At 34.8% G+C, this 27,598-nt stretch overlaps 1 protein-coding gene across 2 annotated transcripts in view; it reads left to right on the top strand.

Moving 5' to 3' along the window:
• The window catches only part of COL19A1 (collagen type XIX alpha 1 chain), a 331,016-nt gene that overhangs the window by 98,567 nt on the left and 204,851 nt on the right, over window positions 1–27,598 (top strand). The window lies entirely within an intron of this gene.

Below are 27,598 nucleotides of genomic sequence, written 5' to 3'. Positions count from 1 at the left end.
TGTGCCAGCACTCTCCTGACTCACAGTTGTCCATCAGTGTCCCCACTGCTTTGAATATTTTCCCCTTCATTTAGCTTCCCTCTATCCACTTAGCACATCTCAAAAGTCATTTTCTTGGAGGCTTCCTTGACTCTCCAGTCAAAATCTGCTCCCTTTGTTATAATTTCTCTTTACTTTTAACACTACAGTGCACCTGTATAGCATTTACCACAATTTATAATTATGAATGTACTGGCATGAGGATTTTGTTTGTTTGTTTTTCTTTCTCCAATAGAGTAGAAGCTTCAAGAAAGCAAAGACCATGGCTGTCTGTGTACGTTTTTATCTCTAATAATTCAACCCAGTTGAATGCCTAGCACATAAAAGTATTCAATTAATTCATTACTGCAGGGAAGTAGTATAGACAAAGTTAAGTAGTGTTTCTTTTCAGCCTCCAGAAGTATTTAATAATTATTATCTTGATGCATTCAATTCAGTATTAACTCTATTTTTTTCAGACTCCTACTATTGAATTTGTGAGATATATCTAGGGATAAAAATTAATTTTACATGTATGGCCCTTAGAATTGTGTTTAAAAAGACAATATATAAAGCAATATATTTAATAGTATACTAAAATTTACACAGGAAAAATTGGTTAACCTAGTATATTTCCATTTTTTATTATTTGTGAATCACATTGCCTTTTGGCCAGCACTATTTAGCTCATTATTCTATAAAATAAAATACAGTTCTTTCAATACCAGATATTACAATGTCTTTTGAATTTAGTAGTAATGTTAAAGTTGTCTATTGGCTCCTGTATCATAATTTTAGTTTCCGATTACGGTGGAATTTTGGGCTATTGACTGTTATGAACCTAGGTTGGTTTTGTTAAGGAAATTTATTCACTCACTATTTTATGTAATTTAAGGACAAATAAATATGAAAGTTTGTGGCCATATAATAAAGAATTAATAGAAAAACCATGATCCTCACTTATATAATGATTAAGGCAACTTGACTTTTAATAGTTTCTCCTTAGTCAGTGCTGAGTATAAAAGGGTGGTTTTACAATGTGTCTACATTTTGCTTTTATTTTGACCTTTACTCCATTATCCTATTTGTTCACTCCAGGCTCTGGAGCTGCCTCAGGTTTCTACTCTTAGCTTTTGGTTTTCGCTTTCTCCTTTCTCAGGATCTGCCTATGCCATAGACTGCACTTCCTCTGCTCTGTGCTGGGCTCCCTGTCCTCAGCTGCTCATTAACCTCATCACCCCCACTGCTTTCTTTTTCACTTGTTTGACTTTCCTCCCATCAAGCCTGATTTCCACTTCAGATTACTTTCTTTCATTTTTTCGAGTATTTTTGTATTAAAACCCAAGGAATAGATCTCTTAGGCAGTCCCTCGCCACCACTGCCCCTGAGCATTTCTGAATGCAACTGAGTTTAAATTAAGAATTGAGTAAAGGCAGCTCTCACATTTGGTGTGAGGTTTATACTCACAGCGTTTTTAGTGTATAAAAAAAAGATGTGGTTTTTTATTTAAATAAGAAAAACAGAATGGATTTAAAAATTGCTTCTGCTTAATACAGTCATCAAATATTCATAATTTCTAACTGTTTTTTAGTAAATCTCAATTAATAGATATACTTTATTAACTAAATCTCTTTGTTGGAGTTACATTCCAGATGGTAAAAAGATAATTAATTCAATGTCACCAAATATTCAATGACAGGTGTGTTATTTTTATTTAGAAGCTACTGGCATGTGAACTTCTTTCACAATCAATGTAAAAGCAATTCACTCTATAGGAATTGCTGAACAAGTGTGTCCTACCAGACTGAAATAGCAGAATTCCACTGCACAGAAAACAGAGGTGTTAGTGCAGCTGCTGTTCCAAGTGGATGTTGTACAGCGACTAGCTGTTTTGTAAGTTATTGTCTAGGCTTATGGCCGTCTATTGCTTCTTAGTCTAGTATCTTAAAAAATTATCACTGGTTTTTGTTTTCCTTGATAATCCTTACAATCTCCTTTAAGAACCTCCCCATCAATGATCTGTTCTACTATCAGTAAAGGATTAATTAAACAAGACAGAAATGAAATAATCAATTTGCTTTGTCTTTTTTCACTTTTCCTTATTGTTCCTCATTTTCTGCTGCTAATCATTTTATGTAATCAAAATTCAAGACAAAATGGTAAAGTGATAATGCTTTGGGCAAACATTTTGTGGAATGTTATTTTAAGTACCTGCACTTGTCCAGCCCTGGGGAGGAGTGTGGCAATGCAGATGGCTTCAGCTGGCTGTATTCCAGGGGCTCACTGATAGTGATCCTGCCTCCCACTTAAGGTTTACTTATGTGTACAAATGAATCATGGAGTTCATGTCTTAGTAAGAACTACAAGGCTGGAGCACATGATAGCACCCAGTAATCACAGAGCAAATCAAGGATTCTTCCTAAAGTTAGTGGAAAGGTAGGAAGTCATCTAAATAGACTTTCATCCTTTATCTGGATTTGGACAGGTGGCCCACCAGGCTCTGCTCATTAATGTTTATAACAGACAATTCTAAGTTCTTTATTTTAAGCCAAAATTTATTCCCTATTATTTTGACCAATCTATCCCAGTTCTAACCTTTTGGACCAATGCTTTCTCAGATTATATGTTCTTGCAAATGACTGACCATCTTTTGGAGAGTTTAAGACAGCTTCTTTTTTTTTTTTTTTTTTTTTTTTTTTTTTTTGAGATGGAGTCTGGCTCTGTTGCCCAGTCTGGAGTGCAGTGGCGTGATCTCCACTCACTGCAAGTTCAGCCTCCTGAATTCAGGCTATTCTCCTGCCTCATCCTCCCCAGTAGCTGGGACTACAGGCACCCACCACCACACCCAGCTAATTTTTTGTACTTTTAGTCAATACGGGGTTTCACCATGCTAGCCAGGATGATCTCGAGCTCCTGACCTCGTGATCCGCCCGTCTGGACCTCCCAAAGTGCTGAGATTACAGGCGTGAGCCACCGCGCCCGGCCAAGACTGCTTCTTTTTTTTTTTCTGGGCTCACTGCAAGCTCCGCCTCCTGGGTTCACACCATTCTCCTGCCGCAGCCTCCAGAGTAGCTGGGACTACAGGCGCCCGCCACCACGCCCGGCTAATTTTTTGTATTTTTAGTTGAGACCGGGTTTCACCGTGTTAGCTAAGATGGAACACAGCTTCTTAAACTGTCTCCTAAACATGAAGATGCATTCTCCTGAACATTTTCATGTAAGTATTCCAGTTTTGAGCAAGTGTTTCACTGTGCTTCATGGATCACTGCTTATGGATCCCTTGTCTGCCTCATAACCTTCATCTTGTAATGTTATAACTCATCAGTGTACTGTTAGTGTGATGCTCAGACATGGATAGAATTATTCTAGCGTTTTGAGCAGTGATTCATGTAGGCAGTTTAAAATGAAGGCACTAGGATTTTGTGGAGCTGAGTCCTCATCCCGGCTCCTGGATAGCTCAAGGTATCCACGGCTATTTCAATGTCTTCACCTGTAAAAGGAGACAGTGAGGCTGGATAAGGCCTAGAATCACACATGTTTAGAGCTAGAGTGAATCTGAGAATATATGGAGTTTATAATACTGTCAGGCAGTTGTTTTCTTGAGTCAAAATGTAAGCATTTACATTTATATGTGCTGTCTTTATTTTGGGGATTTAAGCCACGTGTTTCTATTTGTTAACTTTTAACTTTTGATTCTAGCATGTATTACAATGGTAACCTTTTATCAGCTCTGTAGATATGAATTCTAGGTCCTTGAATTTTGTAGACATGAATTCTAGGCCTTGAGTAACTAATATAAATATTGAATAAGACATGACCAGAACACAGCACTGTAACACACCACTGGAGTTCTCTTTTTAGGGATGATGGCCTAATAGAAATGAAGGTAGAATGAGTGTATTTATTTAACTACTTATTGTTTACCTCACTAAAATTTAACCAACATTTATCAAATACATCCTAAGAAACTTTATTAAATGTCTTACTGAATTAAATAAACCAAACTCATAACACATGATTTCTGTTGTCTGACATGGTATTGCCTATTGATAATCATCTTATTCTTAACTAAGCATTTAAAACATATTTGTTTAATAATTAAATCTAGAATTTTGTTGGGATCAGTATGAAACTTATCATTCATGTGTATTTTTTAAATGAGCAAGCATTAGTGTGTCTAGGCCTTTCCTTCTTCAAGATTCTCATCTCAGTGGCTAATTTCCATGAGCTCTTAGTTATCTGCCCTTAATCTGTCCTCTCCTATCTTAATGTCTATCTTGGTCTCAAGGGTGGTTAGCTAGAATTAGTGAATTAAAAGGCCTTCAATTTATTTTCAAAGTAGTTTGATGCCAAATGTAACCCAATACAATACTGAATCCCTTCGAAACATATGCTGGGTTTTAGAATATATTTGTTTATTCAATCATCCATTTATCTGATCATTTAGGACCCAGTTTTTACCAGATACTATATTCAGCACTAGGGTAGCAGATATGAAAGAGACAAAACATTCTTTCAGAGAGCAGATATGAAGTGCTTGATGGTGTTTTGTATAGGACCTGTGGGAAGGAAGAGGAGTGAGTACATAACGGTCCCTAAGAGAAGGAGGGGAGTTTGAGTAAGATTCTTTAGTGAGTCCTGAAGCATGGGTAAGAGTTCTCCAGAACAAGGAAGAGGCAAATGAAACAGTTTTTTGTAAGGTATAGAGTAAGAACAATGTATGAGATGTTTAAGGAACCACATGGAGTGTCTTGTGTGATAAAAAGAAAACCAATGACCACCAGAGAAAAAAGCAAAAGGACTTTTAAATGCCTGAGTCACAGTTTCAGGCAAAACACCCGAGGGAGACAATTGCCAGGAAATAACATCAAGAGGGTGCCTCTGAGCATTCAGGTGGTGTCATGTTTAGCTCACTCTTCCCTTGTAGGGGGTATCACCTGACCAAAACCTTGAGGTAATCCTCTTACTAGAAGACCCATCTGAAGCTACCACACAAAAGATTAGAGGCTGATCTCCATTTGAAAGGTTTAGGCTGGCTTAGGTAAGAATTTAGTTAAGGTTTTTGCTTGGCATTTCCCAGGAATTTCTGAAACTTTCTATTTTTGTTATTCTTGCAATTTATGGAAACTGAACATTTCAATCCAGTGGAGAATAATAGATGTGACCTCTATCTAGGTTTATTTTGCTAGTTAAGTTCCTAAAGCAACTTAATCCAAATTATTTTATTTTGTCCTTTCATTTTAAGAAAGAAAAGAAAGAACATGAAATGTAGCCATTTCTTTGATGAATCAAACAAGATTTAATATTTGATCATCAAATATAAGTGGTAAGTTTCTTGCTTTACCTGCTAATAAATGGCCATGGTCATATTGATCAAAAAAAGAAAAAAGAAAAAAAAATTACTGATCTAAATTTCAATAATTTACTAGACAGAAACCCAGTCTTTTGCTGTGATTTTGCTCCTCAAATTGTCACAAGAATCCCTAAAGATTCTTCATGTGTTACCTCTGTGAACTGATCAGTATATGAGTCAACAGCAGGCCTTGCTATCATTTCCTCTTGATTCCTGAGAAGAGGAGTAAGAAATTTCAGGTATAATTTGAGCTGGCACCTGAAACTTTTGCTGTATCTCTAGTTAGGTTGAGGTATAGCTATTGCCAGATACATGTATACATATAGATACATACACATACAGAGAGAGACAGACAGACACAGAGACAAAGATATAATGTTTTGCATTTTATCCAATAGCTAATTTTTTTATAAGTTCATGGAACAGTTCAAAAAATTTATGATTCTTTGGACCAAAAAAAACCCAAAATCACCTTAAATTGAAAAGTAGACATTTTGTAAGACTCATTCCTTGATATAACGAATAATAAAGTAACCAACACATGAAGAAAACAGTCCTCAATAACCCTGGAACCAAAGAGTTAATGAAAAGAAAAATTCATACAAATCAATGCACAAGAAAAATACTTCATATAAAACATATGAACCATATCAAAAGCTATAATGAAGGTGAAAATACATAGTATAAAATTTGTTTATTATAAAGAAGAAAATACAAAAGTTAAGAAAATATGTTTTTATCTTATATAATAATAATAAATAGCCCCTAGACAAAATAGTAGAGGGGAATTAATAAATGTGGTCACTAAAATCAATGAAACAGAAAATTTCAAAAATTGTAGAAGGGACAAACAAATCAAATACCTGATTTAATAAATGACTAAGACAATGAATACACAAAATTCAACTATTCAATTAAGGAAACAGAAAATAGGAATAAGACAAGCTAGAAAGAAAAAAAATATGACTACAGAGAGTAAATAGACTTAAAGAATTCTGAGGCTATTACTATATGTGTAATTTGAAAGAAACAAATTTGATCACCTAGAGAAAATGGATGATTTCCTCAAAAAATATAAAAAATTGACCAAGAATAACTGGAAAATATGACTACACTAAATATTATGGAAGAAATTGGAGAGATGATTCAAAATCTACCACTGAATAAAGCACCAGGACTAATTGGGATTTTCAGCAGGGTTTTATGTAGTCGGTGTTATTTTAAACTATTCTAGGCTAAAGGAAAGATCCACAGCCTCCAAGGAGTCAGCATAATGTTAATACTAAATTTAATTTTTAAGATATATCTATTATTATAGATAGAAATATTTTTAAATAGGTATTACCAAATAGAATTCAACAATACAAAAAGATCAAGTAGGATAAAAGAAAATCAAGTAGGATAATACTACGAAGTCAAGGTGGATTCATGTTAAGAAATTATATATATCAACATAATACATCAGCCAATTAAAACATAAAAGTTAAATGATTATATCAGTAGATGCTGAAACTTTTGATAATACACAATATTCATTCCTAATAAGATCTTCAAGTAAAATAGGAATTGATGAAATATTTTTACTAAAACCCAATAGCAAATACTATTCTTAAAAAGGGCAAAACTAGATTAGAAATGAAATATGCAGAATTAAGACGTAAGGAGATAAAATTGCCATAACCATTACTTCACAAGAAAATTAAGTAACCCATGTAGTGCTAGAAAAAAGAGATAAACTACCTTTTTTTACTAATGAATTGACTCTATAGGTAGAAAATCTAAGAGACTTTAGAAGAAAAAAATTTTTTTCAATTAAAAATAGAGTTTGAGTAATTGGTTAGATACCAGGGATATATTTAAAAAGGAGTAGATTTTGTTTATTTTAGCCTTAAACGTCTAGGAATGTAATGGGGAATATTCCATTAATATAAGTCGTAAAAGCAATAAGAATTTCGGAAAAATATGAATAAGAAAGGGGCAAGATGTATACAAACAAAATCAAAGGACGTAAAATAAAATCTAAATGAATGCATGTAGATACCATTTTCTTTAAAGTGGTAACTTTAGAAGTTCAGTAATTCAAAATTAATATGTAAATTTAATGCAATGCAAACAGGAATTCCACCATGCTTTATATTTTGTCTTGAAGTTGGTAAAATTTCTTAAACTTTATGTGAACAAATAAATAACTAAAAATAGTCAAAAATTTTTTGAGAAGGAGAAATTTAGTAAGGGTGAACTTGCTTTACCAGACATCATAACATTCTATAATGTCACACTAACAAAATAAATATTGCATCATGTATAATAAAGATAGATGGACTAAACCTGAGAATCTAGAAACTGACCCTGAAGTTATGTGAAGTTAATTTAATAAATTTTGTATTTTTACTCAGGTATTCAGTTGAAAGGATGGATTATTCCATAGATGTATTGGCACTACTGACTCTATCCATGTGAAAACTATTTTATACCCTATATAAAAATAAATGCTAGATAGATGAAGGATTTATATAAAGATCAAAACAAAGCAATAAATACTTTGCATTTGTGTAGTCCAGGGTTAAGGGTATCTCTAACCAATATTTGAAACCCAGGGACTGGAAAGTAAAAGATAGGCATATTAGACATATAAAAATTAAATGTTTCGGTGGTAAAGAGCTGTAATCAAAATCAATTAAGAATAATATTTCTGATCAAATATAATTAATAGGTGACCAGTTAACCGTTTGTACTTTCCAGAGAGTTTTTTAAAACTAAGAAAAGACAACTCAATTTTTGAAAATGGACAAAATACTTGAATAGGCAGCTCACTAAAGAGAGAAATTCTAATGCTAATAAACAGTATAAGGTTCAGATTCACTGGTAGTCAGTGATATGTAATCTAAAGCAATTATGAGATTTGGCTTTACCCCCATTAGCCTGCCACCTGTTGCTGGGTGTGATTCAAGGGCAAAGGCATTCCCATCCATTGCTGGTGATATGTGTAGAGCTACAGCCTCTTTTAGAAAGCAACTGGGTAATAGCTATTCAAAAATGAACAAAATGCATAATCTTTTTACCTAGAAATCACCTTCTTGAAAATCTGACTTATATAAATATATTACATGTATGTGATGGCCTTTAGTTTTTCAGGTGGTATAAAGCTTTAATACAACTCCTAACACAAATTCTGTTAAATTCAAACATTTGCTGAGTTCCCAGAACAGTGCTCACGTGGAGTTGGCACACGAATGTTATAACATAGTATTACTTGTTAGATATACAAAAAACAAACCATACAGAGTTTTTGCCAATGTGGAATATAATGTTTTGTATGGGAAGAAAACAAACTGAGTGGGTGTCATTAACAGGAAAACACCTGAATACATTATGGAACATTTATATTATAGAGTATTATAGAACTACTCAATAAATTAGGATTCGGCTGCACAATCTAAATTGATATATAGAATGTGATGTTGAGGGATAAAATAAAAATGCAGAAAATGTATATAATATAACCAGTTTTTAAAACAAAAGAAATTAAAATACTGATTGTGCATGTATGCATGTGTGCATCTAGTGTAACCTATGATTACATAAGTTTGGAGAAAAAATTTGGAAAAATATTTACAAACTTAAAAGTTAATAACAAAAGTCTGGCATCCAGAGAAGGGGTAAAAGAAATTAAAAAGTGAGAGAAGAGTATGATTTATTGTCTTACTTCAGAACTTACATTATATTATACATATTCTTTATATTTTAAAAACATTTTACATTCATAAATTTTGTATTTGTTTTATATTTATAAACTTAAATTTATAAATTTTATATTCATAATATATAGGTGTAAATATATATCACATTACATAGATACATGCATTGCATATGTTCCTGTGCCTGTGTCAAGTCTTGCAAAGAAAACATTTTAAAATCTGTCCTAAAATGTATGTTTTATATATTTAAGGATTTATATAAAATTACATATATATTTTAGGTAATTTTTTAATTTCAGGAAAAGCACAAGAGAAATGCATTAAAGATAGGAAAAGCAGCAAAGTAGCTGCTATAATAATACACAAATGAAATGACTGAGGATCGTGACAAACATAATGCCAGGATGTCATAATGGCATCATTGTTGCCATCATGACAATGACAATGTGAGGATAATGGTGGAAGCAGCAGCAATTTAAGAACAAAAATGAAGATATACAAAGAAAAAAAAGGGGGAGGGAAGAATTCTTCTGTTCTGATGCGTTGGTCTATTTGTCTACACTTTTTTTTTTTTTCAGACACAGTCTCATTCTGTCACCCAGGCTGGAGTGCAGTGGTGCAATCTCAGCTCACTGCTACCTCTGCCTCCCAGGCCAAGCGATTCTCCTGCCTCAGCCTTTCGAGTAGCTGGGATTACAGGCTCCCTCCTCTGCCATGCCTGGCTAATTTTCTTTTTATTATTATTATTATACTTTCAGTTCTAGGGTACATGTGCACAACATGCAGGTTTGTTACATATGTATACATGTGCCATGTTGGTGTGCTGCACCCATTAACTCGTCGTTTACATTAGGTATATCTCCTAATGTTATCCCTACGCCCTTCCCCCACCCCACAACAGGCCCCGGTGTGTGATGTTCCCCATCCTATGTCCAAGTGTTCTCATTGTTCAATTCCCACCTATGAGTGAGAACATGCGGTGTTTGGTTTTCTGTCCTTGTGATAGTTTGCTCAGAATGATGGTTTCCAGCTTCATCCATGTCCCTACAAAGGACATGAAGTCATCTTTTTTATGCCTGCATAGTATTCCATGGTGTATATGTGCCACATTTTCTTAATCCAGTCTATCATTGATGGACATTTGGGTTGGTTCCAAGTCTTTGCTATCGTGAATAGTGCCACAATAAACATATGTGCTCATGTGTCTTTATAGAAGCATGATTTATAATCCCTTGTGTATATACCCAGTAATGGGATGGCTGGGTCAAATGGTATTTCTAGTTCTAGATCCTTGAGGAATCACCACACTGTCTTCCACAATGGTTGAACTAATTTACACTCCCACCAACAGTGTAAAAGTGCTCTTATTTCTCCATATCCTCTCCAGCACCTGTTGTTTCCTGACTTTTTAATGATCGCCATTCTAACTGGCGTGAGATGGTATCTCATTGTGGTTTTGATTTGCATTTCTCTGATGGCCAGTGATGATGAGCATTTTTTTCATGTGTCTGTTGGCTGCATAAATGTCTTCTTTTGAGAAGTGTCCGTTCATATCCTTTGCCCACTTTTTGATGGGGTTGTTTGATTTTTTCTTGTAAATTTGTTTAAGTTCTTTGTAGATTCTGGATATTAACCCTTTGTCAGATGGGTAAATTGCAAAAATTTTCTTCCATTCTGTAGGTTGCCTGTTCACTCTGATGATAGTTTCTTTTGCTCTGCAGAAGCTCTTTAGTTTAATCAGATCCCATTTGTCAATTTTGGCTTTTGTTGCCATTGCTTTTGGTGTATTAGACATGAAGTCCTTGCCCATGCCTATGTCCTGAATGGTATTGCCTAGGTTTTCTTCTAGGAGTTTTATGGTTTTAGGTCTGACATTTAAGTCTTTAATCCATCTTGAATTAATTTTTATATAAGGAGTAAGGAAAGGATCCAGTTTCAGCTTTCTACGTATGGCTAGCCAGTTTTCCCAGCACCATTTATTAAATAGGGAATCCTTTCCCATTTCTTGTTTTTGTCAGGTTTGTAGATGTGTGGTATTATTTCCAAGGCCTCTGTTCTGTTCCATTGGTCTATATCTCTGTTTTGGTACTAGTACCATGCTGTTTTGGTTACTGTAGCCTTGTAGTATAGTTTGAAGTCAGGTAGCATGATGCCTCTAATTTTGTTCTTTTGGCTTAGGATTGTCTTGCCAATGTGGGCTCTTTTTTGGTTCCATATGAACTTTAAAGTAGTTTTTTCCAATTCTGTGAAGAAAGTCATTGGTAGCTTGATGGGGATGGCATTGACTCTATAAATTACCTTGTCGCCCAGCTAGTTTTCATATTTCTAGTAGAGACAGGGTTTCACTATGTTGGCCAGGCTGGCCTTGAACTCCTGACCTCGTGATCCACCCACCTCGGCCTCCCAAAGTGCTGAGATTACAGGCTTTAGCCACCATGCCTGCCCTACACTTGTAACAATACAATATTGCCAAAATATTATAGCTAATGTTTATAGTGAGCATTTAGTAGGGAAAATTCCTCACCAGGCTCTTTAAGATTATCTTAGGTATCCTAAAACCTTGGCATTTTTGTATCAAATTTAAAATCAACATGCCAATTTCCACACTTACATACACACAACTTGCTGAGATTTTGAATGAATTTTCTTTCAATCTATAGATGTTTGGGAGGAATTTACCTTGTAATAGTATAGAGTCATCTAATCCATAATATATCTATTTATTTAGGTTTCTTTGTTGCCTGTAAGTAATGTATTTTAATTTTCACTGTAGAGTTCTTACATAATTTTTGTTAGATTTATTACTAGGTATTTGATGTTTTGATGCTATTTTGCATACTTTTAAATTTTAACTTCCAATTGCTTCTGGTATATTAAAATACATTGATTATTGTTTATTGACCTGTGTCCAGCCACCTTGCTTTATTAACTAATTAATTCTAATAGTTCACAGACTACCATGCCATTTGTGAATAAAGTTCTACTTCTCCTTTACAAATCTTATTTCTTGGATTTTTTTTTTCTTGCCATATTTTACTGACTAGGACCTCCACTACAGTATTGAAGAGAAGTGGTTATAGTGTACATTCTTGTACTTTTTCTAAATTCAAGGGGAAATAATTCAATATTTCATCATTAAGTATGCTGTAGGCTTTTGTAGAGACCCTTTCTCAGAATAAGAATATTGAGAATATAATTTGCTGAATTTTCTTTGAATACTATTCAAATATTGAACTTTAAAAATGCTTTTTCAACATCTGATGAGATGGTAATACAATTTTCTTTCTATTCTGTTAAGGTGGTGAATTATAATGATTGATTTTCAAATGCTAAACTACCCTTGGATTCCTACAATAAAATTCATTTGTTAAGAATGCATAATTTTTTTGTATATAAGTGGATTCAATTTGCCACTATCATGATTAGGATTTTTGCATCTATGTTTATACAAATTTAAGAATTTTTTTCTGGTAATTTTCTTGTCAAACTTTGGTATCAGAGTTATGCTAGGATCATAAAATGAGTTGAATACTGAAGAACCCCTTTTCCTGTTTCCTGAAGGAGTATGTGTAATATCTGCATTAATTTTTCCTGAAGTGTTTTTAAGAATTCACCAAAAAGCCACAGGATCTGAAGGTTTCTTTGTTAAAGAGTTTACATTATGGGTTTAATTATTTTGTTTGATTGCTTTGTTTCTGTGTCTCCTGAAAATTTGAAATTTTTGCTCCAGTGGTTGTATTTATAATGAGAACTACATAAAATATAATGAGGTTTCTATTTTTGCAGTCAGTATCTATTGATTTCCTTCCCTAGAATGGCTGAATTAACGTATTTCCACTTCTTCCATCCCTGCCACTCTCTGATGTCAATGAATGATACGTTTTTGGTTTTACCTTGGTATTGTTAATATGCTTATCTTTGTTACTTCTTTTGGTTTCAAAGTCAACTTAGGTTGATTTTAAAGACAATCTTTTAACACCTCACTACAAAAGATAATGGACTTAGACTATCCATTATTGCCACCCTCTTTCCTCTCCCTCCTTCTAATTTTTGTCAGATATATAATTTCAGCATTTTTTGGTATTCATAATGTTTACATCCTATTCTTAAATCGCAAGCCCTAATTTTTCTCTTAATTTTAGTCTTGTAGCTAAATGAAACCTATGTTCATTGTCAATCTTTTGCCTGAAGTTTCTGTATCATTCTCTTGGTTGGCTGATGTTTGCCTCCTAGTTTTTTCACAAAATGTTAATGAGAAATATACATGCGAAGGACATGGAAGTCCCCCAAACTTTGCTTTCACTTTATACTTTAATGATAATTTAGCTGTGTTTATAGCTCTTGAAAGATTATTTGTTTCCTTGGGGACATTTTCGCCATTAGTCTTCTATCATTGAGTGTTTGAATGTTGCTCGGGTGTTACCTGAGATTAGCCAGCCTAAAACCTATTTCCATAGGAGACTGATAATTTTCTTCATTTTAAAGAGAGAATCAATGCAAATACAATAACCAAATGTGTAATTTAAGAGCTGCAATTAAAAACTGGTAACATTTGAAGGAAAAAAATTAAGTTTAATTTGGGTAGGTACAAAATGTCTCCCTACCCACTTGTAGTTGGGATCAGAATATAAAGTACACCTCAAAACATGTCTTTTAGGGGAAGAATTGTTTCCTTGGGTAACACAAAACTTGAAACTGAATTCCTCACTATTGAAATTTTCATAGTACAAGGTTAAAAATGGTATTCAATATGAATTTTGTTGTGTGGGATGGTTTTGGAATCTTTAACTGAATGATTCCATTTGTTTAAGTAGTGAGGTTCTAACTTTCAGAGGAAGAGACTTTAAGGGAGTCAGTTGAAAATGACTAATGCCAAACGTGAAAGCAGCATCATCTTTTTTTTACTCATTCCTTGGAAGAGAACCATCCTTACTGCCATCCAGAGGTCTATAGTCCAATGGCGAGTTCAGCAACATTAGCAAAGGGGATGAAGGATGAGAGATGACTCAGAGACTTTTCAGTCAGGTCTATGGAAGAGATAGCTTAATGAGGAAAATTAGGACCACTTTAAAATAAGTATCAAGAGTGGAAACTAGAGACGTGGTAATAAGAAGAGAGGACTTCTAAAAAAAAAGTAGCTGGGTATAAATGTAAACAGCCAGGACCCTGGAACCTAACTTCCCCTCACCATTACTGAATGTTTTCAAAAATTCCTTAAATTTCTATTTCTTTGTCTAAAAAACTGTGAAAATTGTACTTATTTCAAAACTTTACTCAAAAATGTCTCTCCTGAGAGTCTTTGAAAGTTTAGGCCATTTAAAAATGCAAATTATTAATTTTACTGGGTTAATAGCCATTATGGTCTAGTAGTGTGTGTAATATATATCAGGGGACATCTTAAAATGCATATTATCATAAAATGCATATTTAAGAACTTTCCACCTACGTAAATTGAATTTAATAGACTATAACAAGTCTAGTGGGCCCATTAGGGTCTTCGGAAAATACAGTTCAGGGCCTTGTTAAAACATATATTCTTCATGTCATATTCTACTTAAGGAGCTTGCTTCAGTAACCGAGAATTTGAATATGTTTGTCTTGCTTAGTTATGAAAAATGAAAATAAAGAAGTCTTTCTTTTTCAGTAAGACAGTCTACAAAGTCAGGAAGAAAGCAAATTTTGCCCCTAATTGCATTGTTTTTAGTTTCAAATAACATACGTAGAAAAGTGTCAATTAAAAATAATAGCCGCCATAAAATGTTAAATGACTTACACATTATATATATATATATATATACACACACACAAATATATATATATTAATCGTCCTTTTATAAGTCAAAAATGTGAGGGATTATATGTTTCACTTTAAGCTGAGGTTATTGATTGTTAGTTACCAGTGGATATACTTTAATGGGAAGCATTGGGTATAAATGATGTCCAGTGTTTCTCATAACGTGGTCTGAAAAACCACCTACATCACAATCTCCTGGGTGCTTAAAATGCCTGTTTCTGAGCCTCGTTCCTGATCCCCTGGGTCAGAAGTCTAGGCATGTGCCTTGGGAATTTGCATTTTAATAAACTCCCTTAGAGATCATTGCATAACAACTAAAGTTTGAGAGCAGTTATTTTAATCTACAAACCTATACACATAATGTACTAAATATGTGAAGCCCTATCTAGAATGAACTCTGCTCTCTGGGCATATATACTTTGACTGCAAAGTTTATACTACAATTCCTTAAACTTTCTTCAAGGAATGCTTATTTGAAAACCAGTCCTGGTCTTCACTGCCCAACTTGGTCTTATTTAGGAAGCCACTGAGCTTTCTGGCTCTTAACACTGAGACGTGGAGCTCTAACTTTGTAGCTGCAATTGGAAAATGCATTAATAAGCTATTTGAGTGTAATTGTCCATTAGAAATTCTATTTCTAAGATTTTGGATACTTTTTGTGTTTTGTTTTGTTTTGTGTTGTGTTGTGTTGTTTGAGATAGTCTCACTCTGTCACCCAGGCTGGAGTGCAGCAGAGAGAACACAGCTCACTGCAGCCTTGACCTCCTGGGCTCAAGAGATCCTCCCACCTCAGCCTCCCAAGTAGCTGGGACTATAGGCATGACTTTTGATATTCCTTAAAAATCTGGGGGTTTTTTTTGTTCAAAATCAAGAGGCACCATCCCAAAGGTGTCCACTCAAGGTCTATGGATAATCAGCAATGATAACTGACTCTTATCTGTAGCACATCATTAGCTACACCAACACAAAACAAAACACAGAGAAACAAAATCCCTCTGTCATGTTCGTTTATATTATAGTCTTCCTCAAAGTGGAATTGTAAAAAATGGAATTTTATTATTTACTAATAACTCTATGTCTAAATTTGTTTTTCCTGTTTTCTTATTTTACAAGTGCAAACATTATCCTCTTGACTCAGTGAAAATTAGACTTACTGTTGACCCAGACATAAGGCTATATTGAAGGAAAATTCTTCATTGGCTACTGAGAAGGATCAACTCTGATAGCTGAAATAAATTTAAAACAAATCTCACACTAGAGACTTGAAAGTCCTTAAAACGATTGCCTGATTTCACAAACAACACTGTGTTTTTAACATATAGAATCAGCTAGAGGTCCTTATGTGCTTGTGAAATTTTCCAAATGTGAAAGACAAGCACCACCATTTGTATCACAGCTCTTTCTTTCACTGGCTTCTAAGACTTGAATCTAACAAAATGCCTCCCAGCTGTGCTTAACTGCCTTGTGGGGTTGGTTCTTGATTGTTGGTAAGGATTCCCTGCCGTGCTTACTTAGGAGCACCCTAACATTCTTCCTTCTCCTGGAGAGAACCCCTAATAGAATAGAGTTCTTAATACCAGAAAATTGCCTATAAAATTTACTCAAGTAGTGGGCTTTCTCAACTCAGGGTTGCAGTAAAGGGGAAGTGTGAAAAGTTTAGAATTAAGTATGAACATCTAGTTCTGACATGGGAGGAATAAACTGAGTACAGCATGTAAGAAACATAATTATTTGGACCCTTAAAGCTTTAAACCAAATACTCTAACTCATATAGGTTCTGGAAAAGACTCAAAAATGGTTCACTATTGACTCTGCTGTAAGAAACAGATCTTTATTTTGGTTTTTAAAGAAGTTTTAAAAACCAAATTAGAAATGACTGAAATATGCAAAAGTGCAGCATTATTACCATTTTCTTTCCCCGTTCCTATATGTTCATTCTCAATTAACTGCAGCCTCATCAGTGGTTTACTAGACCAAAGGCAGTGAAAAGGTTACATGTCATTTCCTGTACTCCTCATATTGGCTAGATTTGACTACAAATTCAATAGTGAATTACACCACCACCATTATTCAAGTAATATAGGCCAAAAGATAACCATTGCTTAGTGTAGCGTAGGATTTTGTGTGAAGTATCTGAAAAGGGTCTTCTGTCCTCCACCATAAGTGGGCTTTTAATAGTTGGCTTTTCCCTATTAGCTCCCAGATGAGAAAGTAATAAAACAAATGATCGTTGCTACTGATAAATAAACGCTATACTGGAATCATTTGGGAAATCACTACTGCTTATGAAAAGACTTCTAGCACCTCTTATACCTTTCCATGTATCAGACAAGAAAGTTTACTGAGTTCTGTGCCAGATGCTCTGGGGGAATAAAAAGGAACTAGAAAACAACATCTATGTATTAAGAGAAGAGACTGATAATACTGTTGGAGATTCAAAACAAACTTCTTCCCCTCCTCCCTCAGCAGTCTCAACTTGTCTTATCAGTTCAACCATCATCTCTTAAGAGGATGGTTCCTAAATCTATAACCTAAACCTGATTACTTTCCTGGAGTCTGGTCTACTTTACCTAACTACCAGACATCTCCTCTTAGATGTCCCATTTATTCCTTTGGTTCAGTGTGTCCAAAACAAAACCCTTCTGCTTTCCTTTCACATCTGCTTTTCTTCCTGCATTTACTCTTTTCTATTCGTGCTGATAACATCACCATCCTCCTGGGCTTTGCACAGGTCGGAAACCTGTAATTTTTATTAACTCTTGCTTCTCCCTATCTCTTCCTGTCACATCTCATTTCTCATAACTGCACTTCTTTTTTAGTCCCATGCATTTCCCTAAGTTCTGGCTTTCCTTGCCTTTGCCTAGATTGTTGGAATAACCTTCTAACTAAATTACATACCGCTAAGTTTTTTACCCAATAATTTTTTCCTACATAACTAGCTCCATTACTCTCCAAAAAGCACAATGCCAGGATTCTACTCAAAAAGAGTCAGTGCCTCTTCAATGGCTAAAAGAACATGTCCAGACATTCCTAACTTGCCCTTAGTGGTCTTCTACAACCTAATTCTGCCTGCCTTTCCAATTTAATTTCACAGAATTTTCCTTTTTCGGAATCCTATGCTTTACCTAAAACAAGTAACTGTTAATCCATATATTTGTGCCTTTTCTTTTACCTTTCCCTTGTTCTAGAATAGCCTCCCCCTTATTTCTTTTGGTGTAGATCAAGTTTGTCCAAACCATGGCCCAGAACAGCTTTGAATGCGACTCAACACAAATTCATAAACTTTCTTAAAACGTAATGAGATTTTACTTTTTTTTTTTTTTTTTTTTTTTTTTTTTTTTTTAGCTCATCAGCTATTGTTAGTGTTAGTGTATTTAATGTGTGACCCAAGACAATTCTTGTTCCAATGTGGCCCAGGGAAGCCACAAGATTGGAAACTGCTGATCTAGATCCTACCTAAAACATGGAAACTTGTTCAATAGCCACAGAAGTAGACTAAAATTTAAGAGCCGATTTCTACAACAGAACTGTCTAGGTGCAAACCTGGCTCTCCCACTTTTAAATGTCAAATTACTTTACCTTCCTCTACTTTAGTTTCCTCATCTGTAAAGCAGGGGAATAGTAGTACCTAATCCCTAGTGCTATGACGAGGTAAATGATTTAAAGCTCTTAGAATAGTATTTCATGCCTTTAAGATCTTATATAAATGCTAGACTTCAATCGTGAATGAGTAATTTTTGCCTTCATTTCTAGAGCTTTATCTTGTTAAGAAAATTCTCATATACATATCAAAAAGCTTAATAATGAATGTGTACAAATGACATATCTCTGTATTTGTGAGCATGTGAAGTACCCACTTACAAAGACCCTGGTCCTAGGCATAATAAAAAATTGTTAGTATGGAAAATTTCAAATACACACAAAAGTGTGCAGAATAGAATATTGAACACCTGATATACTTCAGCTGTGTTCAGTTCACAGCCAATCTTGTTTCACCTAGACTCCATCTTGTATTATTTTGAGGCAATCTCAGTCAGCATATGCTTCACCTATAAACAGTTCAGTCTGTATCTATAAATGATAAGGCTTTTGTTTTTACATAATCATTATTTCATTAAAATGCATAAAATTTTTAAACATAATTTTTTAATATCATTAAGTAGTCATTTGGTGTTCAAATTTCCAATAGTATCATAAAATCATAATTTTCCTTAACAATTTGCTCTAGTCAGGATCCAAATAAGATACACACATTCTACTTGGTTGCAGCACTTTTGATCGTCTCTTGAGCTACAATTTTCCTCTCCCTCTCTGTCATTTTGTTTGTTTTTATTACATTATTTGTTAAAGAATCAGGGTTGTTTGTCCTGAAGAACCTTCCATAGCTTGGATTTGCCAACTGCAGTTTCATGGTGTAATTTAATATGTTTCTCTCTCCTATGTGTTTCTTTTAAAGGGTGGTTAGATCAGTTTAGGTGTGATGTTTTTAGCAAGACTACTTCATAAATTGTGTGGTGTTGTGTGCCAAGAGCCACATAGTGTCTGGAAGTCTTTATTTTTGTGATGATAGCAGCCATTGATCATCAATATCTAGGCCAATTAATTCATTCAGGGTCACAAAATGGTGATTTCTTAAATATAATTTATTCAATTTTAACTTTTTCTTCCTTTTTCTGACTTCTATTTTAGGTTTGGGGGTACATGGCAGGTTTGTTACATGAGTAAATTGTATGTCACAGGGGTTTGGTGTACAGATTATTTTGTGACCTGGGTAATCAGCCTAATACCTGATAGATAGTTTTGTTATTCTCATCCTTCTCCCACTCTCTACCCTCAAGTAGACCTTGGTGTCTATTATTCCCTTTTTTTGTGTCTATGTGTACTCAGTGCTTGGCTCCCACTTATAAGTGAGAATATGCAGTATTTGGTTTTATGTTCCTACATTAATTCACTTAGGATAATGGACTCTAGCTCCATCCATGTTGCTGCAAAGGGCATGATCTCATTCTTTTTTATAACTGTGTAGTATTGCATGGTGTGTATGTACCTAATTTTCTTTATCCAGTCCACTTGGATGGGCAGTTAGGTTGATTCCATGTCTTTGCTATTGTGACTAGTACTGTGATGAATATATGCATGCATGTGTCTTTATGACAGAATACTTTATATTCTTTTAAGTATATACCCAGTAATGAGATTGCTGGGTCTAATGGTAGTTTGTGTTAAGTTCTTTGAGAAATCTCCAAACTGCTTTTCACAGTGGCTGAAATAGTTTACATTCCTACCAGCAGTGTGTAAGCATTTCCTTTTATCTGTGACCTTGCCAACATTGTTATTTTTTGACATTTTAATAATAGCCATCGTGATTGGTGTGTGATGGTTCCTCGTTATAGTTTTGATTTACATCTCTTTGATGATGAGTGGTGTTGAGTATTTTTTCATATGCTTGGTGGCCTCATATACGTATTCTTTTAAGAAGTGTCCTGTTCATGCCTTTTGCCCTTTTTTAAATGGGATTATTTGGTATTTACTTGTCCATTTGTTTACCTTTCTTATAGATTCTGGATCTTAGACTTTGTCAGATGCATAGTTTGTAAATATTTTCTCCCATTCTCTATGTTGTCTGTTGACTCTGTGGATAGTTTTTTGTTTGTTTTTTGCTTTGCAGAGGCTGTTTGGTTTAGTTAGATCATATTTGTCAATTTCTGTTTTTGTTACAATTGCTTTTGTCATCTTCATCATGAAATCTTTGCCAGGGCTGATGTCCACAATGGTATTTTCTAGGTTATCTTCCAGGGTTTTTATAGTTTTAAGTTTTACATTTAAATCTTTAATTCATCTTGAGTTTATTTTTATATATGGTGAAAGGAAAGGGTCCAGTTTCAATCTGCATATGGCTAGCCAGTTATGCCAGCATCATTAATTGAGTAAGTCCTTTCCCTATTGCTTGTTTCCGTCAGCCTTATCAAAAATCAGATGGTTGTAGGTTTGCATCTTTATTTCCGGGTTCTCTAACCTGTTCCATTGGTCTACGTGCTTGTTTTGTACCTGTGCCATGCTGAACTTGTAGTATAGTTTGAAGTCAGGAAGTGTGATGCCTCCAACTTTGTTCTTTTCGCCTAGGATTGCTTTGGCTACCAAGGCTCTTTTTGGGTTCCATATGAATTTTAGTTTTTTTTTTCTAATTCTGTGAAAAATGTCGTTAGTAGTTTCATTTTGCACTTGTATACAAGAACTTAAAGTTTTAAAAGGAAAAAAATGTTGATAGAAATAGTATTGAATCTGTAAATTGCTTTGGGCAACATGACTATATTAACAATATTGATTTTTCCTGTTCATGAGCATGGAATGTTTTTCCATTTGTCTGTGTCATCTCTAATTTCTTTCAGTAGTGTTTGGTAATTCTCATTGTAGAGATCTTTCACTTCCCTGGTTGGCCCTATTCCCAGGTATTTTATTCTTTTTGTTGCCACTCTGAATGGGATAGCGTTCTTGATTTGGCTCTCAGCTTGGACATTGTTGATGTATGGGAATGCTACTGATTTTTGTATGTTGATTTTGAATCCTGAAACTCTGCTGAAGTTGTTGCTCAGATCTAGGAGCATTTGGGCGGAGATTATGGGGTTTTCTAGGTATAAAATCGTATCTTCTGTGATGAGAGATAGTTTGACTTCTTCTATTTCTATTTGGATGTATTTTGTTTCTTTCTCTTGCCTGATTGCTCTGGCTAGGACTTCCAATACTGTGTTGAATGGGAGTGATGAGAAAGGGCATCCTTGTCTTGTTCTGGTTCTCAAGGAAAATGCTTCTAGCTTTTGCCCATTCTGTATAACGTTGGCTGTGGGGTGTTTTCATAGATGACTCATTATTTTGAGGTATGTTCCTTAAATGAAGGGAAGTTTAATTTTATTATAAATCTTTTCTTCAATTAAGATGATTATGTGGTTTTTGTGCTTAGTCCTGTTTATGTGATGAATCACATTTATTGATTTGCATAGGTTGAACCAACCTTGCTTCCCAGGAATAAAGCCTACTTGATTATGGATGATTAGCTTTTTGATGTGCTGTTGGATTTGGTTTGCTAATATTTTGTTGAGAATTTTTGCATCTATGTTCTTCAAGGATATTGACCTGAAATTTTCTTTAATTCTGTCTATGCCAGGTTTTGGTATCAGGATGATGCTGGCCTCTTAGGATGAGTTAGGGAGGGGTCCCTCCACCTTAGTTTTTTGAAGTAGCTTCAGTAAGATTGGTACCAACTCTTCTTTATTTGTCTAGTAGAATTTGGCTGTGGATCTACCTGGCCCAGGGCTTTTACTAGTTGATAAGCTTTTCATTACTGACTCCATTTCAGAACTGATTATTGGTCAGTTCAGCGTTTCAATTTCTTTCTGGTTCAATCTTGGGAGGTTGTATGTTTCTAGGAGTTTATCAATTTCTTCTAGATTTTCTAGTTTGTGTGCCTAGAGGTGTTTATAGTAGTCTCTGAGGGATTTTTGTATTTCTGTTGAGTCAGTGGTTATGTCCCTTTTGTCATTTCTGATTATGTTTATTTGGATCTTCTCACATTTTTTATTAGTCTAGCTAGTGGTCTATCAATCTTATTTATTCTTTGAAAAAGCCAGCTTTTGGTTTTGTTGATCTTTTGTATTTTTCTTTTGCATCTCAATTTCCTTTAGTTCATCTCTTATTTTGGTTATTTCTTGTCTTCTGCTATTATTGGGATTGGATTGCTCTTGTTTTTCAAGTTCCTCTAGGTGTGATGTTTGATTGTTAATTTCAGATTTTTCTAGCTTTATTATGTGGATATTTAGCACTATAAATTTTCCCCTTTACAAAAGTAAATGACATATATGGATAGTTTGTAAACATCTTCTCAGGCAGCAACTCAATATAATGTGGAGATAGAGTACAATGATATTGTTAAGTCAAGTTTATCAGTAAGGAATCTGAAGCTCCAAAAAGTTGTGATTTTAATGATCTTAAATTCCTAGCTCTTTTCATCTTGTTTACTCTAATTGAGAATTTTTTAGAAAGTTTATAGAAGTATTAATGCCCAAGCAAATAAAGAAGAAAATGCTCTAATCCATGTATCCTGGTCAAACAAGGAATGAGTTAAAGACAGCAATGAGAGTAGTGAGTCATTGGACCTAGTGGAGGTTTGCCTATGACGCTTGTGGAGAATTTCTTTCTAGATCTGTCATTCTCACTGGATTCCCAGGCAACAGCTGTGACAGACTAAATTGTCTCTCTCAGATGAGTATAAAATTTCATCTTCCTTCCTCATCAGCAAAATGAAATGAAATGGAGGATTTTGGAAATGGCCTGAAATATTATTGCAGACATTGCTATAATTTGGAAATTGTCACATGAGTACACAGAAGATTTGGCAGTTTCAAGAATTCATTCTGGATGTGGCACCAGTTCTAAATCAGTCTATTGAGACCATTATTTAAAATGCTGTCACTGTATTTTACCCAAAATAATTCCTGATGATATTTTACTCAGGAGACATTTGTGGGAGATCTGCTGTGTGCCTCTGTCCGTTTGCATCTGAGATGAGGCAGACCAGCCTAATGATTTTCAGAAATGAGCCTATGTTATCATCTCTGGCCCTGCCCACGGTGTCCCCACCTCCTCAGACATCACCTCAGGCCTGGCTTTACCAAAGAGGCACCTTCTTGTTTTATCTCTCTACCCAGGACTTGTTATTCCTACGTGGACTCCCTTCCTTTGAAAATCAAATGTTCTCTCTCTCACACACACACTCTCTCTTTCTTTCTAATCTAATCTAATTAGATCAGCTAATCTGAAAATAACTTGCCCCATTATTTGTCATTTGAAATGTAGTAGCCACAAGTTAAACAAGGTGGGAGGGTGAGTTGTGGCATGCCACTTTGCCAACGTGTTCCATTGGGACCATTTCTATGGATGCATTAGTTTACTGCCAGGTGTTGGCATTTATATAAGTTATGGCAACAGTTCTATGAATGTCTCCTTTATCCCTATACCACAACATAAGTTTCTCAGAAGCCTGGAAATTCTGAGAGTATATTAGCCAATGTGAGTGATCACTATCTAATAGTATATTTCCCAAAAGCCTCGCTTTCTAAAAGACAGTCTTGAATTTTTGACTGTCATGCAAATGTCAGTTGGGTAGCTTTCCTGCCACAGCAATTAGCCAAGTTAACTAGGGAGCCAAGACAAGGATAACTTGATGATAGATGGTTTGATTTAAGTAAAACTGTTTGATTTTTTTTTAACCAAAAGTATGCTCTGGGTAAGTTAGCAAATCAAAGCAAAGACTATATCTTTCTATCTGGAATTCCAACAACCATCTAAATTCTTTAATTATACAGATAATTTTGCATTTAAAATTTTTGAATTAGTGGACTGTCAACTAGATCTTGGAAATGGTTTGTGAAACGTCAATAAAAGTGTTTCTTGAAAGAAGATTTGATTCTTATATACAACATATGAACCAAATTAAATGTACAATCTATTGATATCTACATTTGTAGTTACTAAAGGGACTTGATATAAGCTGATTTTATAGAAGTTATTTTGTTAGATTAAGTCTGTTCTCTCCTTGGAGAAAGAACTTAATTAGGTGTATGTCACAAATGCAATTAGGTGAGTAATCTTGACCCTAATTCATTTAGTTGAAAGAATTACGAACAATTTGTGGCATAGCAAGTAGGTTTTTATCAAGACAGTCTTTTTGAGATCAGCTATTCAAAAAGCAGGGGCACTGGACTCTGAACACAAATTTGTTTCAAACTTTATGTCGATTCATCTTTGTGGCCTGATGAGGTCATCATTTTAAAAGAATCTAGGTGAATATAATTTATAATACAGTACCTTACCTATAAATTCTTCTTTATCTCAGTATTGAAACAATACTATTCAGGTGGCTTTAGGAGTTATTTGCTTCTATCAATTAAAAATCTCAAAGGATAATAATAGAAAAAGACATACATTCAGACAGCTATAGAGGCAGATATGTGATTAGAATCGGACTTCCTGTTTACAAGCACTAGACTCAAGTCACTAGATCATAATTACAGCCTTATGCTTTGGCTTGGCAGTTTTGAAAAGCTCTTATTTTTCTTAGCCTTATATTTGACTGCCAGAGACATAATTAATCATTTCTTTACCACTCATCATACAACAAAGCACTAAATTAGTATCTAGTGTTAAGATGGTAAGCTACAGATATATTTAAGTTAGGAAAGAGTTTCTTATTTGGAAAAAAAATCATGTTTTGTAACTTCCTTTGTTTAACTAATTTATATAGGCAGGTTAGTAGTACACTATATAATTATTTTTAACTTTTAAATTTAAAACGTTTAGGCAAAGGAGTTTTGTCTAAAATAGTATTCCTTAGCTTACTGATTCTTAATAATTAATCAAACCAATATATTTTAATGATTTACATTACTGAAAAACTGTAATATAAGCTTATTTAAAACCTTTAAAAATTATAACATAAGCTTATTTAAAACCTTAAAATAGAGCCTGTAAAACAGTACATTTGGCCGGGCGCGGTGGCTCAAGCCTGTAATCCCAGCACTTTGGGAGGCCGAGACGGGCGGATCACGAGGTCAGGAGATCGAGACCATCTTGGCTAACCCGGTGAAACCCCGTCTCTACTAAAAAATAAAAAAAAAAAAACTAGCCGGGCGAGGCGGCGGGCGCCTGTAGTCCCAGCTACTCGGGAGGCTGAGGCAGGAGAATGGCGTAAACCCGGAAGGCGGAGCTTGCAGTGAGCTGAGATCCGGCCACTGCACTCCAGCCTGGGCTACAGAGCGAGACTCCGTCTCAAAAAAAAAAAAAAAAAAAAAAAAACAGTACATTCAGTGAAATCTAGTTTTATTCCTATTCTTCTACCTTGTTAGACTATATATAATTGCTCTCTCAAAAAGACTTGTGTGTGTGTATATATGTACACACATATGTACACATACATGTGTGCACACATATATGTACACATACATGTACGTGTGTGTGTGTGTGTGTGTGTGTGTGTGTGTGTGTGTGTGTGTGTAGAGAGAGAGAGAGAGAGAACCAAAAGAGAGTCTAACAGAGTAGAAAAAGGAGAAGGAAGACTGGGAAACTTAATGCATATGTGGGGGATGTCAAATAAGCCCAGCAAAACAAAAAAGCCAAAGAAGCCTTGAGAAAGGACTGCAATATTGAATGCCTTCTCCAACCCACCCACAGATTGATCAGAAGTGGATGGAAGCCTTATGGGCTTGAGGTGCTATCACAGCTTCTGTTCAAACAACTGGACAATGATTAGGTTATTTGGACCCAGGGGTGATCCTAAGGAAGCCAGTTTAAAATAAAAATAAGGAGAAAAATAGGCCGGGCATGGCGGCTCACGCCTGTAATCCCAGCAAAAGCTGACTCTGAGAGGGTCAGGGTCTCAGATACTGAATTTAGCAAAGACATTACAGAAATATTATAAATATGTTCAAGGAATTAGAGAAAACTCTGTTCAAATAATTAAGTGAAAATATGATGACAATTACTCAACAAATAGAGAATCTCAATAGAGAAATAGACATCATAAAAAGAACCAAATGGAAATTCTAGAGTTTCAGAGTACAGTAACCCAAGTGAAAAATTTACTAGCTAGACTCACAGCAGATTTGAGGTGGCATAAGGAAAAATCAGTGAACTTAAATATGGATAAATTGAAATGATCTAAACAAAGACAAGAAAGAAAAATAATAATGAAAAATGAACAGAGCCACAACATTCTGTCAGACAACATCAAGCATACCAACATGTATATAATGGGAATCCCAGGAGGAAGGAAGAGAGAAATAAGTAAGAGAGAAGCAAGAGCCAAACACTTCTCAAATTTGATGACGACTATTAATTTATAGATAAAAATTTAGAGAACCCCAAGTAGGATAAACACAAAGAGAACTACATTTAGACACATTGTAACCAAACTGCTAAAAGACAAAACAAACAGTAAATTTTAAAAGCAGTAACAGAAAAACAATTCACCATGTACATGAAAACATAATAAGAATATAGCAATTTCAGAAACAATGGAGACAAAAAGGCCTTAGAATGACATATTCAAAGTGCCAAAATAAAAAAGAGATTGTCAGCTATGAATTCTGTATTCAATGAAACTATCAAAGATAAAAGCAAAAATGAAGACATCTTGAAGTAACAAAATATAAAATGAATTCCTTGCTAGCATAAATGAACTATAAGAATTGCTAAAGAAGTCCCACATGCAAATACATTATAACAGACAATAATTTTATTTTTTCCATCACAGTTATTTTATTTATTTATTTATCTATTTTCCCCTTTCCCCCACAATTTGTTTTTGAATGTTTTCATTATTTCACATAGAAACTTTATCCATTTAGCCAGGCTTGGTGTCTCATGCCTGCAGTTCTAGCACTTTGGGAGGCCAAGGTGGGCGGATCACCTGAGATTAGGAGTTCGAGACCAGCCTGACCAATGGTGAAACCCCATCTCTAATAAAAATTTAAAAAAAATTAACCAAGCATGTTGGTGCATACCTGTAATCCCAGCAACTCAGGAGGCTGAGGCAGGAGAATTGCATGAACCGGGAGGTGGAGGTTGCAGTAAGCCGAGATCATGCCACTGCACTCTAGTCTGGGCGACAGAGCGAGACTTCCTCTCAAAAAAAAAAAAAAAAAAAGAAAGAAAAAAGAAATTTCATTCATTAGACAGTAATTC

Source organism: Macaca mulatta, chromosome 4, assembly GCF_049350105.2.
Source record: "Macaca mulatta isolate MMU2019108-1 chromosome 4, T2T-MMU8v2.0, whole genome shotgun sequence".
Lineage (NCBI taxonomy): Eukaryota > Metazoa > Chordata > Mammalia > Primates > Cercopithecidae > Macaca > Macaca mulatta.
This window is presented reverse-complemented; position numbering and strand designations above follow the sequence as displayed.